Source organism: Myiozetetes cayanensis, unplaced genomic scaffold, assembly GCF_022539395.1.
Source record: "Myiozetetes cayanensis isolate MyiCay16 unplaced genomic scaffold, myiCay2020 scf34, whole genome shotgun sequence".
In the NCBI taxonomy this organism is placed as follows: domain Eukaryota; kingdom Metazoa; phylum Chordata; class Aves; order Passeriformes; family Tyrannidae; genus Myiozetetes; species Myiozetetes cayanensis.
In genome coordinates, this window is record NW_026087566.1 from 1,684,634 (window position 1) to 1,697,573 (window position 12,940).

Genomic DNA, 12,940 nt, shown 5'->3' on the forward strand with positions numbered 1-12,940 from the left:
ATGATTGGGCAGGGCTGCTCTTTGGAGCATCCCAGTAGTTCCTCAAAAGACCTGGAATTCCAGCAGTGGCTCTTGCAGGTGGTAAATTCGAGGAGAGGGATGAGGATTCCTACAAACCCCAGGGGTTGGGCAGCTCACTGGAGCCTGTGCTCACCCTCACATAGGGTGGGCTAGAGCTGCAGGTGTTCACCTGGTGAAACATTCCTCTGTCAGTGTGATCTGGACGTGATATGCTGTGAAATGCAGACCTGGAAAGGTTGGGTACAAAGCAGGATGGTGGCAGTGAAATGCTGATATAATTGTTATTGCACAGAAGCAAGAGAAGAAAAGTGCAGGCTCCCAGATTTGTTCAGAGGTCCATTTTGGGGTGACACCCAGAACTCCATTGGAAATGGGTTGGGAAGGTGACTACATCTGCCTTCTGCTTGCATACTTTCCCTTTTCCATCTGTTTGGGATCTCCTGTTCCAGCTGGAGCCAGGCCCATGTACCAACCCCTGCTCATGCTCTGCACGTCCCTGTCTCGATGGCTCCGGCAGAGCTCCCGATACACTTTGAATTCAGGATGTGTTTCCTTGCATTGGTGGAGTAGATTTTTTAAATTATTAGTTTAATTTACTCTTGACACTGTAAAAGGAAGGAGTTTGTTTTCCACCCTCCTGCAGTTGTGACAGGAATTTGTTTGCTCTCATAGGGTGACGTGGAAAGGAGCAGGGAAAGCAGCGCTTCTGCTCTTTGTTGTTCAGAGTATTTGTCAACATTTCCTCAACTATTCCTTGTTGTCTGGCTCTTATTTACTACTAATCTGAGAGATTTAGAAAGGAAAAATAGCCCTCAGCAGCAGAAAGAGTCATAGAATATCCTGAGTTGTAAGGGACCCACAATGGATCATCGATCCAACCCCTGGCCCTGCACAGACACCCCAACAATCCCCACCCTGTCCCTCAGAGCGTTGTCCAAACCCTCCTGGAGCTCTGGCAGCCTTGGGGCTGTGCCCACTGCCCTGGGGAGCCTGTTCAGTGCCAACCACCCTCTGGGGGAAGAACCTTTCCCTGAGATCCAACCTAAAGCTCCCCAGCACAACTTGATGCCATTCCCTTGGATGAGATGGCTGGGGAATGACATTTAACAACAGATGAAAAGTTGGGGGTTTATTTTTTGCTAGGGGACATTGACTGCCAGATTATAAAGACCCTCATCAGTTCTATTGATCAGTAAACCAGCATGATCGAAAACATAAAGAAAATTTGGAGTTAATATTAGATTTGGGAAGACAACTTCACAGCTTGAGCTGTTTTTTGATGTGTTTCTCCCCAGTTTCACCCCATAAGCCTCCCTGATTTTACAGCAGCCTGGTAAATGCTATCACAGCACACTCCAAACCTGGCAGAATTGATAAGCAACTTGATTCAAAAATCTTCATGTGACTGTGGGAGCTTTCAGATGAAAATAAGGCGCCAGGAGCTGAACAGTGAATGCACAGAGAGGTTCTGCCCAGGCTCACTGGCTGTGAGGATCCTTGTGGGTCCCTTCCAGCTCCGGATATTCCGTGTTTCTGTGATTCTCTGATGGTTTCCTCCTCTCCTGTGTCTCGTTCTGCTCTCCAGTGGTTAATCCTACACAATAAGAGCAGTGATTTCTGCTGGAGGAGGGATGAGGGTGATTCTGGGAGACTGAAGTTACAAAGAGAGGCTTTTGTCTGCCTGACAGTTGCCACATGGATTTTTCAAAGGGACCTTCAGAGCATGGAAAATTGTCGAGAATTTATCCAATTGTAGGGGCTTTTCATGCTGTTTGCTCCTTGCAGACATTCATGTAAGGACTACCCCATTCCTGTCATAATTCCATATCTGCAGAGGGGCTGGGGAGAGGATGGGACTGTTTGCTACATAAAAATCTTCATTGTCTCTTATATTTAATTTTTTTTTCCTAAAGCTTTAATTCCTGAGACCATTTACCAGATATTTGCAGCAGCCTGATTGTATCTGAAGGGGATACAGGGAAGCCAGACAGGGTCTCTTCCTCAGGAACTGTAGTGAGAGGATAAAGGGGAATGAGTTAAAACTGGAATAGGGGAAATTTAGGTTAGATATAAGAAAGAAATTGTTCTCTGTGAGAGTGGGCAGGCCCTGGCACAGGTTACCCAGAGAAGCTGTGGCTGCCCCTGGATCCCTGGAAGTGTCCAAGGCCAGGTTGGAGCAACCTGGGCTGGTGGGAGGTGTCCCTGCCCATGACAGGGGGTGGCACTGGATCTTTAAGATCCTTTGCCACCCAAACCATTCCATGATTCTATGATAATATAAACTTTTAAAGTTCTTAATCTAGCTGATTGGGAACCAAGTCAGCTTTTCATCCACAGAAAAGTTAAAATGTCTGTTTTTGGTAAAAAGCCCCAGGAACACATTCCACAGGGTGTTGGTTTTCTGTCCAGAGGAGCTGAGGTCACTCACGTGTTGGTATCTGGGTTTGCTGGGTATGGAGACTTGGCTGGATTCAGAGGGTGATAAATATTCCATGTGGGTGCAATTTCCACTCTGCTGAATAGTCTGGTGATTAAGAAAACTAAGGTCATTGTGGCTCTGAGGGGTGAAGTAATAGGCAGCATAAGTAATCAGCTCTCCCCTCCTGCCTGTGTCACCTCTTGTTTAGCACTGGCTGAGAACATATTTAAAATCAGCACATTTAACCTCAATTGATGTTGTTTAATATATTTTTTTTTTTTAACAACGGTGGCTTTATTAGCAAGTGTAATGTGAAAAATACATAATAAAAAGAAAGCAGAACCTCCCAGCCCAGGATAAGTAAGTGAAGACACCATTTTGTTTTGTGTCTGGAATGAAATTACCACTGAAAAGTCGCCGTGTTTGTTGAACAGAGAGCGACTGCTTTCGAAACAATGGGGTTAAATATTCTACCATACATGACAAGTGTGTTATTATTTCTTCCTCAAAACCATGGCTGCATTGAAAATAATGCTCTATACCTGCCTTGAGGACAGCATTGCTTTCCAGGAGGGTGCTTAGGGGATGAATGTCTCCAAGTTCTTTCACGAATCGGCACCAAAAATACTCCTGTTAGGTTAATAAATGAGATATTGGGCTGAAAAAAATCCCAGCTCCCGATGGTTTCTTCCATTCCTGTGCAACCCAGCACGTGCAGAGGGTTCACACAAAGCCCTGTGCCGCACCCCACTCCTCCTCCTCCTCCTGGGGAAGGAGTGTTCATTTACATATTGCACATTTATATGCGCAGGGATAATTTTATTCATCGCTCTGCTTGGCTCTTGCTATTTTTTTTTTCCCCCCCTCCCGTTGAATGACAGATTGCAAGCGTTAGGATTCTCTTAGAAAGAGCACGTGTGTGCTCAGAGGGAGGAGGTGGTGGAGGTGGGGGGGGATATTAGCAGGAAATTTAGGAAAGAAATGGTGTTTTTCTAAGGAAAACCTGGCCTAGATGCTTCGGTTTGGATTCTCAGAGGCTTCATCCCTCCTGGATCTGCTGTGAATTAGCTGCTTTCTTGTGAATTAGTGTCTTCAAAGGCATGGGCCCAGGGAACTGGTTTCATGGCAAACCCTCTGCTTTGAGAACGTTCCTCCCTTGTGCTTTGGGAATGTGGGAAGTTTTCCCTGAGAATAAACTTCACAGGAGTGAGTGGGACTATTCCTAGGTGTGTTCAGGCAGTTAACAGCAGCCTCTTTGCTGAAGAAAATGTGTGTATTCTTTGACTAAATCCTTCAGATCAGGGCAGAGCAGGGTGGAGACTTACAGTGACAGCAGTAAGGACCCACAACATCCCCTGTGCCACCATCACCCCTGTCATTTGTAGTGCTGGCATCTTGTCACCTCCCCATCCCTCCTGCATCTCTTGGGAATAGCCATGAGGATTGTCCCATCTCCCTTCTCCGTGTCTTCAGCAAGTGGTTCAATATTCTCCATGCTAATCGTAACTGTGGGATTAAAAAGCTGAGCTCTCTCTACTTAAAAACTTTTAATTGTTTCTTGTTCAGTGCTGACAAGCCCAGATTAATGATTGCAGCCCCCGGGACCACTTGTTCTCTCTCTCTCTCTCTCTCCAAAGTGATGCACCAGCTCGGCTGGGTGGCAGCGTGAGAGATGATGAGGCACATCTTCAGGGGTGGGAGTGCTTTTGGTGGGGGGGAAACCAGCTGGGCTGGCACATGTGGGAAGCAGTGGAGTCACCGCTCCTGGAAGCGTTCAAAAGACGTGTGGATGTGGCATTTGAGGACATGGTTTAGTGCTGGAACGTGAGGGTGGTGCTGGCGTTGATGGTTGGATTTCATAATCTTGAAGGTCTTTTCCAACCTTAATGATGATTCTGCCATGTGAGGGTGGGGGAGGCCCTGGCACAGCTTGCCCAGAGAAGCTGTGGCTGCCCCTGGATCCCTGGAAGTGTCCAAGGCCAGGTTGGACAGGGCTGAGAGCAACCTGGGCTAGTGGAAGGTGTCCCTGCCCGTGGCAGGTGGTGGCACTGGATGATTTAAGATCCCCTCCAACCCAAACCAGTCTGAGTTTCTCTGTTTGTTCAAATACAACGGAGTCCCACATCAGTGGGAAGGATTTTTAAATGTTAAGGTTTCAGTTGCTGAGCACAGACTCCAGAAGTGCAGTCTGTGTTGGTGTTTGATCCTCTCGATCCCAGTGCACTGTCTCTTTGTGTGTCAAGAGAAAAGCTGATGATGATTGTGGAAAGTAGTGTGGTTTTCCTGCTCCTTGCTGCACGTGGAATACAAACCCTGGCCTTGCTCACAGCTTGCTGTGGCAGCTGTCTGTCAGTTGGCTTTCCCTGCTCTGCTGTACCTGGAGATGCTCTGTGGGCACCACCAGCCTTCCTTGCCCAGCAGCGGTTGGGTTGGAGGTTGATTTGGGGATGTTTTTCCTGTCCCTGGGAGCAGTGGCAGCATCTGTGTTGGTGGCAGTGCCACTCAGGCTCTCAGCCACCTGATGGTGCTGCAGTTTGGCTCATCTCAGCCTCGCTCTGTGTGGGCAGAGCTCCTCACCTGTGTGGCTCTGGGAGGGCTCGGTGGTACCCACGTTATCACAGACGTTCATTTGAGTCATTATTATCATCTGGCCACTTCCCTTAATTGATAAATTGAATTATTTTAATTCCAGTTATTTGAGCATGCTGCAAAACCATGTTCTTTCATCGTGTTTTGGCACAACTCTCCCAGGGCAGATGTGGTCCAGGCTGGACACAACCGTGTGCTGGGAGCTTTGTGCCCATTCCTTCAGTGTGAACAATGAAACCTGTGCCCACCAAGAAGGGGCTGCTGCAGCTTTAAAGCATCCAAGGGCTTAGAGCCTTTTAGTATAAATTGTTCCCAGAATCCATGTGACAACTCCTTATATGGTGCTGCTTTTTTTCCCCTTAGTTGCCATGCCAACAGCAGCACTGCACCATTCATCAGCTCCGGTCCTGGGCTGCATCGCCAGCCCCCCGGCTTACTCCGGGAGAGCATCCCTGAACCACTCACTCCTGCCTCCTGCTCCTTTATTTCCCTGCTCCTTCAGCACTTGGCTCTAGGAAAAAAAAAAAAAAGAGCAAATTAAAGCTGCGCCACAGAAAGAAACCGTAGAAATCCTTCGGTTTGCCCCCCAAGGGAGGCGTAAAGGCTGCGTTTGCTGCAGCGTTCCGGAAGGAATTCAAGCAGCTCGGGGGGGGGACTTGGCGAAGAGGGGAAGGCTCTGTGTGGCCACGGAGCTTCTCCAGAATCCTCCTGGAGCCGCTGGGTGGCCCCCAGAAGATGCGGAGGTGACGCTCGGAGGGGCGGCGGGCGCCCGCAGGGAGCCGGGCGGTTGTGCTTTTGGGAGCGGAGCTTGACATCAGCAGCGGGAGGTGTCACCTGTAACATCATCCTGACGTGGGGAGCAGCAGGATGGAGCCGGCGCCGGGGAGAGGGGGGCACCAGAGGAGGATCCAGGCTGGAGTGCTGCTCTCCAGGCACTGGGAGCCCTGAATTCCCAGCCTGGCCGACTCCGCTCGCCGGGCTGCACGCGCAGGGGATGGGGGAGAGCAGACAAAGCCCTGTGAGTATTTGGCCACTTTGTGGTGCTGCCTGGACTTTGAGTGGAATTATGTTTGGTGTTCCTTCGGCCTCCTCTGACTGCAGGAAATCGATGTGCAATGAGGGATTCTGGGGCTCCTGCTTGGCAAGGAAGCCATTACTAGGAGGGATTTGGTGTCAGGAAGGGGGGTGATGCTGCTGCTGGTTATTTGCCTTGTAGTTGCTGTTGTTGCAATAGTTTTTACATAATCCTGAGTTTGTCACCTCCTCGCTGGGGTGTGAGCAGAATTTCTCCCACGAAACAAAATGAATGTGCGGTGAGAAAAAATTCCATTTCTCGGCATTTGCTGGAGTGGATCTGCTGGGGGAATGAGCTGAAAATGCTACAGATACCAAGTGGTTTGTTTTTAAGATGTTAGAACAATAGGATTGAGATAAGGTTTTCCTTCTCTATTCCAAAATGACCACAAATGAGATTTGAATGGGTTATAAAACCCCCATGTGCTGAGAGGGGGAGATATTTGCTTTTCACTGAAAAGAGTGAGGGTTTTAATTCAGTGCTGCTCGAAACACAAATAATCAGTCGTTATCAAGGTGTGATTTGAGGAGAAGCTGTGGAAGTGCCTGGTGCTCATGCTGCAGCTAATTTTTGTGCTTAAAATTGTTGGTGGCAGGACAGCTTTTGCCCTTTTTAAGGTATTTTTATACCATAACGTTTGCAGTGTGCTTGCATTTCTTTTTATTGAATTCTCTGTCATACTGTGGGCACGGCACTGATGTGAAAATCCTGTTTCTGTGTAGGAGTGGAGGTTGGGTGGGAGGCCCACTCTGCATCTCGGGATGCACAGCAGAGCCAAGGGACCCACTTACCTGGAAAGTGCCTCCACATTCAGGGGGTTTCAAGGTGCATGATGTGCTTTCTCAGGGCACAATTCATTTTCCATTGAATTTCCCCTGTTGCCATGCAATCTGCAGCTGTCTGGAGGTTTCACAAGTAGAAAGCTTGTATTTTATCAGAATTATTGATTTTAAAAACCGACCTGACACGCACAGAGAAGCAACACTTGGTCGTGCTTTGGGCACAGTGGCTTTTCAGTCCTGTCTTAAACCCTTCACGTGACAAACCCCGATGCCTCAGGAGGAATTTTTCCATGGAAAGGGCTGTCAGGCACTCAAGGAGCTGCCCAGGGAGGTGGTGGAGTCACATCCTTGGATGTATCCAAGGCAGGACTGGACGTGGCACTCAGTGCTCTGGGCTGGGGGACGAGATGGAGATCGGGCACAGATTGATCTCCATGGTCCTGGAGGTCTTTTCCAACCTCAGATTGTCTGGGATTTTGCCTCCAGCAATGAACCTGCTGGAGGAGGAGGAGGATCCCGTTCGAGTTACGGTAACGTGCGCTGAGTATTTTTTTTCCCCTGGTGTGCCAGTTCTTACTATCCATTTTTGGGATTCTTCGTCCCTTATTTTTGGACTTGTGATTTGTTTTGACAAGGCACACACTTAAATGGAAACCAACTGGGCTTGCAGAGATGAAACAGGTGGATGAGCGTGCCCCTGTGTGCCCACAGACGCACATTTATCTTTATTAAACCAACAGAACTCTTCGTGTGAAGTGGGAAAGTTTCCCACTTCAGTTTTGTGGAGCTCTGAAATTTATGCAGATAAATAGTATGTCTGTTTGTAACTTTTGGAATTCAGCCAAATCCTGCGTGGAGGGGCTTTTGTTTGCTGGAGATCTGTCAAACTCATGATGTTTTTGCATTGATTTCTGCATAGTTTGGATGTAATTTTTATATTTTTTTTTTAATGAAAGCAAGGAAAAAACCGACTTATATTTATTGGCTTTTGAAAGACCAGTTCTAGGTTGGATTTGCCCCAGTGCTGTTTATAAGACAAACCCCATTCTGTCTTGTTTTGACACCATATTGACAGAGTAGGAATTGCAAGGGAGAGATGCAGAAAATCCCACATTTTCCCTCGGTGTTGGTGAGGTTGCTGCCTGCCCACCAGCCCTGCAGAACCTTTAGAATTTGCTCTTCCCACGGATTGTATTTATTTGCATCGAGGTTGTTGGACTGCTCAGCCTTGCAGAGGATGTGGTAAACATGTCATCACAGCCCTGGAGCTGGGAAAAGGTGAGAACAGCTCTGCCTTTCCCATCATGCTGGAGATGCTTAAACAAAGGAAGAACCCCAAAAGTTTCTGTAGTGCAGATAATGTTAAAAAGGCAAAAAAAAAACCAGTCGTGAACCTCCGTGGCTCTTCAGAGGCTCGGGGATAGAAATTGTCCTTATTTCACACTGGGGCTGCACAAAATGGAGCATCTGTCACGATTACACTTCTGGTGTGTGAGAATTTGAATTTTTAGACGTAGCTAAGAGGTTTCTATAGCAGGAGGAGGTGGTGTAGGAAGCCTCCTGTGGAGTCAAATCAGGCCATGGCTCTTCCCTTGGCTACGCCTTTCCTCCTCCTGCTCCTGGAACCTGCCCTGGGAGGTGTCCTGAGCAGAGCCTTCACAGGATTCTGTTTGGAATAAGCCCTTGTGTCCTCCTGGGCTGCTTGTTTTCTGGGGAAAAGCCACCATCTCCTACTTCTGTCACAGCAGGGCAGCCTGTTTTGGAAACCTCTCCCTGTGTCCTCATGAGCACGTTGGGCTCTTGGGTTGGGTCCCTTGCCCAAAGCTCACCATTACCTTGGCAGAAGTTGATTTTTGGTGGGATCTGCACCTGGTTGGCTCTAATCCTGCAGGAGGCCCTGGGCAGGCTCAGAGAGATTCAAAGTCTTGTCACCAGCTTTGGGTTGATGCCACTCATGAAACGTTCCAGCAGCACATGAGCAGGTTTCTGGTGGGTCATTGCAGAACCATATGCTGGATTCTCATCACAGATCCCTGACCAGTGCCCAAACCAGACTGGAGGTTGAGGATTGAGCTGGATCTTTGGCTCTGGACCTTTCCTTGGCACTTGGCATCTCTTTCCTTGCTCCAGGGTGACATCCCTTGAGTAGCTGTTGGTGCTGTGTAATTCCATTCCTGGATAAAGAGGCTACAAAAGAGATGGAGAGGGAATTTTTACAAGGCCATGTGGTGACAGGACAAGGATAAATGGCTTCAAACTGCCATGGTTAGATGGGATACTGGGAAGAAATTGCTCCTTGTGAGGGTGAGGAGGCCCTGGCACAGGTTGCCCAGAGAAGCTGTGGCTGCCCCTGGATCCCTGGAAGTGTCCAAGGCCAGGTTGGACAGGGCTTGGAGCAACCTGGGCTGGTGGAAGGTGTTGGAATGAGATGGTCTTTAAGGTCCTTCCAAGCCAAACCATCCTGGGATTCTATGATTTATTGCTGGTTTAAGTTTATTTGGAATTTTATCCAGGATGCCTTTGGCCCAGCTGTGTTTTGGATATTACCTGTGTACCTTGTGTTGCCAGAAACCTTCACCAACAACTCTCTTGCACCTCAAAATGTGCAGTAGTATAATCCATCCCTCCTCCATGCAGTTCATTAAGAAATAACATATTGTCTGTTACCAAAATACGGTTCTTGGTTCATTTCCAAGTACATATTGTGCGTATACATTTCCGAACAAGCTGCTTTCTTATTCCAGCATCAGCTTTTTTAACAGGCAAAATAATCCCCCTCTAAGCACCCGCTTTGTTGAGCTGCAGCTGATGGCCTGAGGTTTTTATGCTGCAGGTGGAGATGGGCATTCTTCCTGTCAACAGAGAAGGAACATCCCTCAGCTCAGTGAAATGAGAAAACAAATTAACCCAAACTGGCTTGGAATGATACTTTGACCAAAGGGAAAAAAAAAAAGAAATCCTCACTTCCAGTATTTATTTGGTTCAGTACCTCTGTATTTATTAAAGCAGATATTGAGGGTCCTGACATGTGCCATGTTGTGACTGTCACCGTGTCTGACAGGACCCACAGGTCTGGACTGTCTGTCACAGCCTGAACCCTGGTTTTGAAAGGGCTCCCGTGGCTTGTTTGGAGCTCTGTGCCTGAGCACTGCAGATTGCACTGAGCCTGATGCCTCAGCAGGTGCTGCTTCAGGTCTGGATAGACAATTATTTGTCAGGATTTCTTAAACACCCCATTATAATTTCTTTATCTTCTTCCTCTATCCTCCCCACCCAAGTTAGAAAAGATGCTTTTGGAATCGTGTCCAAGACCAGCCTGGTCAGCCAGGTTAGAGCCATGGCAGTGGAAAATGGAAATGTTCTGAAAGATTAGAACATTTCTAAAAGCTTTTCCGTTTTTTTTTAATGTTTTGCACAAGTTAAATGATGTGGTGCTGGACCTGTTGCTGGTGCTCTGGAAAACAGACAAATTCTTGCTACCCAATTAATCCGAGGGCAGGTTGTGTAAGGGGATGAGGAGCAGCAACTCCCCATCATCTTCTGGGAAAGCAGGCACTGCTACACTACATATGGGCTGAGCTGTAGCTTGTACCACACTGCTTAGAGTTTATCTTTGGACAGAAACCATTTATGCATCTCTAAATACCTTGTTGTGTTTAGAAATGCCTTGTTCTGCTTCCCAGCTAAGCCAGCCCTGCCGAGCAGGAACCACCTGAGCATTGCACGGCCCACTTGGGTTTTGCCACAGGATTAAATCCCTGCCTTCGTGTTTGCATCAAAACAGGACTTAATGCACAGCATTGTGTAGAGTTTGATTTCAGAAGTAGGTGGGTTTGCACTGTAAATAGTTCATTACAGGATAATCACACGTTTATGGCTGAGCTTCGGGTGAGGTTTGTTTGAGGGCTGTAGTGCCTTTTGTTTTACAGTGTCTGAGACCATACATTTTCAGCAGAGGAAACGTAATTTCCAGCTCTGGTAAACCCAGGTTAGCAGCTGCTAATTTAAACCCAGCATTGTTTGCTCCCAGTGACTTAAAATTTCCCCTCTTAAGCAAACAAAGGTTGTTCCTGTACCTTTGAGGTCACAGGATGTGTTGGGGTGTCGCGATAGTTCACGAGGAGGTCAAGGATGTGGGCTGGTCTTACGCCTTCTGGGTTTGCTGTTTCATCCTTTCACAGCATTTCTGTGATTTTTCTCCATAAATCCAGCATGGGCAAACTTGATATCCATGAAGTGAGGAAGGGGAGCTGAGGGTGCTGAAGGTGCAGGGAAGAACTGAGTTGAGGTGAGGAGGAGCAGCAAAACCCATGGTCTCCAGTGGATCTTTGGCTTATCCAGCAGGTTGTTCATAGGAACAACAGTAAAATGTGAATTATATAAATCTAAATATTGGGTAATGTATAAAAACATAGGTAGATATTTATAATCTAAAGATTATATGTGTAAATATATATATATATAAATTATAAAAATCTGAATGTTGGCGCTGGACTGAGCATCGCTCTTGCATTACAGGCTGATTTTTAGCTCTTTATTTCTTCCTGCCTTGCTTTAGTACATAATGGAGCTTGATTCTTCTCAGGCACACAGAGGCACCTGTGGCTGCATTTTAGGAGACCAGGCAGCCACACCACGTGTGTGGAGATCCAGGGGTGGAAGGAGTTGGGGTCCCTTTGGTTTGGTGCCGTTTGCGGGTCGCGGGAGGTCGAAACTTGGAATTTCTACAAGGATTTTTCTCAGCAGAGCTGAAGGCAGGCTTAGGAGGATACAGGTTTTATCCCTGTTATGCTTCTCTTTTTATCTTCTCAGCCGTGGAAGTGAGTAGGTGTAAGTGAGAAAGTGTTTTTCGAAGGGAAGGCACCAGCTTGGTGTCGATAAATGCTCCTGGCCTTGTTGCATTCCAGGGCTGTTGCTCCTTCAGCTTGGGAAGAGACACCCTGAGAGTGCTGCCTTCCCATTCACTTCAAGAACCAGCCCTGCTCCTCTGTGGGATGTCCTCACTCCCGGGATGCACATTCCTTGTAGAGATTTTGGGTGTAGAACCCCCTGGTGCTGAGGAGCTGTTGGTGCCAGTGGGTCTGCTCAGACTGTCTGTGTTCACACAGGTCCTCACGTGGCCATCAGATGTTTTAATTAAGTCCTCCAGGCATGCCACGTGGTCCTGGCTGCTCCTCCTTCGTGGAAGGGAAGGCTGATGAGCAGTCATCACTTCTCCAAACAGAAACTTCTGACAGCTCCTTTAATTTTACAAGGAAATGAAGAATTTGAAGAGCAAATCAATTACTGAAAACTAAAGGCAGCTGAATTAGCGATTTCCTGAGGTAAACCCCACCTTTTAAATGGAGCATAATGCAGGTTTTCAAGTGTTCACAAGCAAGAGCAGCTAATTCAGGCTTGTGCCTTGCCAGATAAGCAGCTGCATTTTAAGGGCAGAATATTCTGTGAGGTTCCTACCAGCAAAGAAATACGGATCCTAAATCCAGTTTCATATGAATGGAACAGTTTTGCATCTGTGTCAGTGTAATTACAGCTCTGCTGGTACCAGCTAACCCACCTAAATTAGTTTTAGCACAGAAATAAAATTACCTTCTCCAGTCACATCCCTTGCCTTTATTTTAAATGCTGTTATCAAGCAGTGAATTGATGTTGGCTTGGAGCTGTGTAATCCTGGTCATAAACAGGCTTATGTGGTGAACAGGATCCATCCTCTCACGTGCTCTGACTTGGGATTACTTGGGCTGGGAGTAGTGGGATATTTTACAGTTTACCCTCCTCTCTTTCATGGTTACACTATCTTGGTATGATCTTAGGGGAGAATGACTGAGATTTTGTTTATGTGCAGCCCGGGCTTGCTGCTGGCCTTGGCCCCACCACTCCTGTTCCCGTTTAATTTGCCTGTATAATTCGATCCCCGCCTTTGATCGTTCTTGGCCGCTTGTAAAACGCTTAGCAGCGTTCTCTCGGCGCTGTCGAGGGCGAAGAACTCCTTTCTGCTCTTCTTTTTCGGTTCCCTCCTAAGCCTGTAGTGCAGGTATTAATTTTTTTCCTGCT

At 47.4% G+C, this 12,940-nt stretch overlaps 1 protein-coding gene across 7 annotated transcripts in view; it reads left to right on the forward strand.

Annotated features, from left to right (window-relative positions):
• TANC2 (tetratricopeptide repeat, ankyrin repeat and coiled-coil containing 2) overlaps positions 1-12,940 on the forward strand; it is a 202,057-nt gene that overhangs the window by 75,484 nt on the left and 113,633 nt on the right. The window contains exon 1 of one of the 7 annotated variants that reach the window (XM_050327578.1): positions 5,531-6,047. The exons of the other annotated variants lie outside the window; for them this stretch is intronic. The gene's annotated coding sequence lies outside the window, so the exon portion shown is untranslated. Of the gene's footprint in view, positions 1-5,530; positions 6,048-12,940 lie in introns of those variants that run through there. 7 annotated transcript variants of the gene reach the window in all.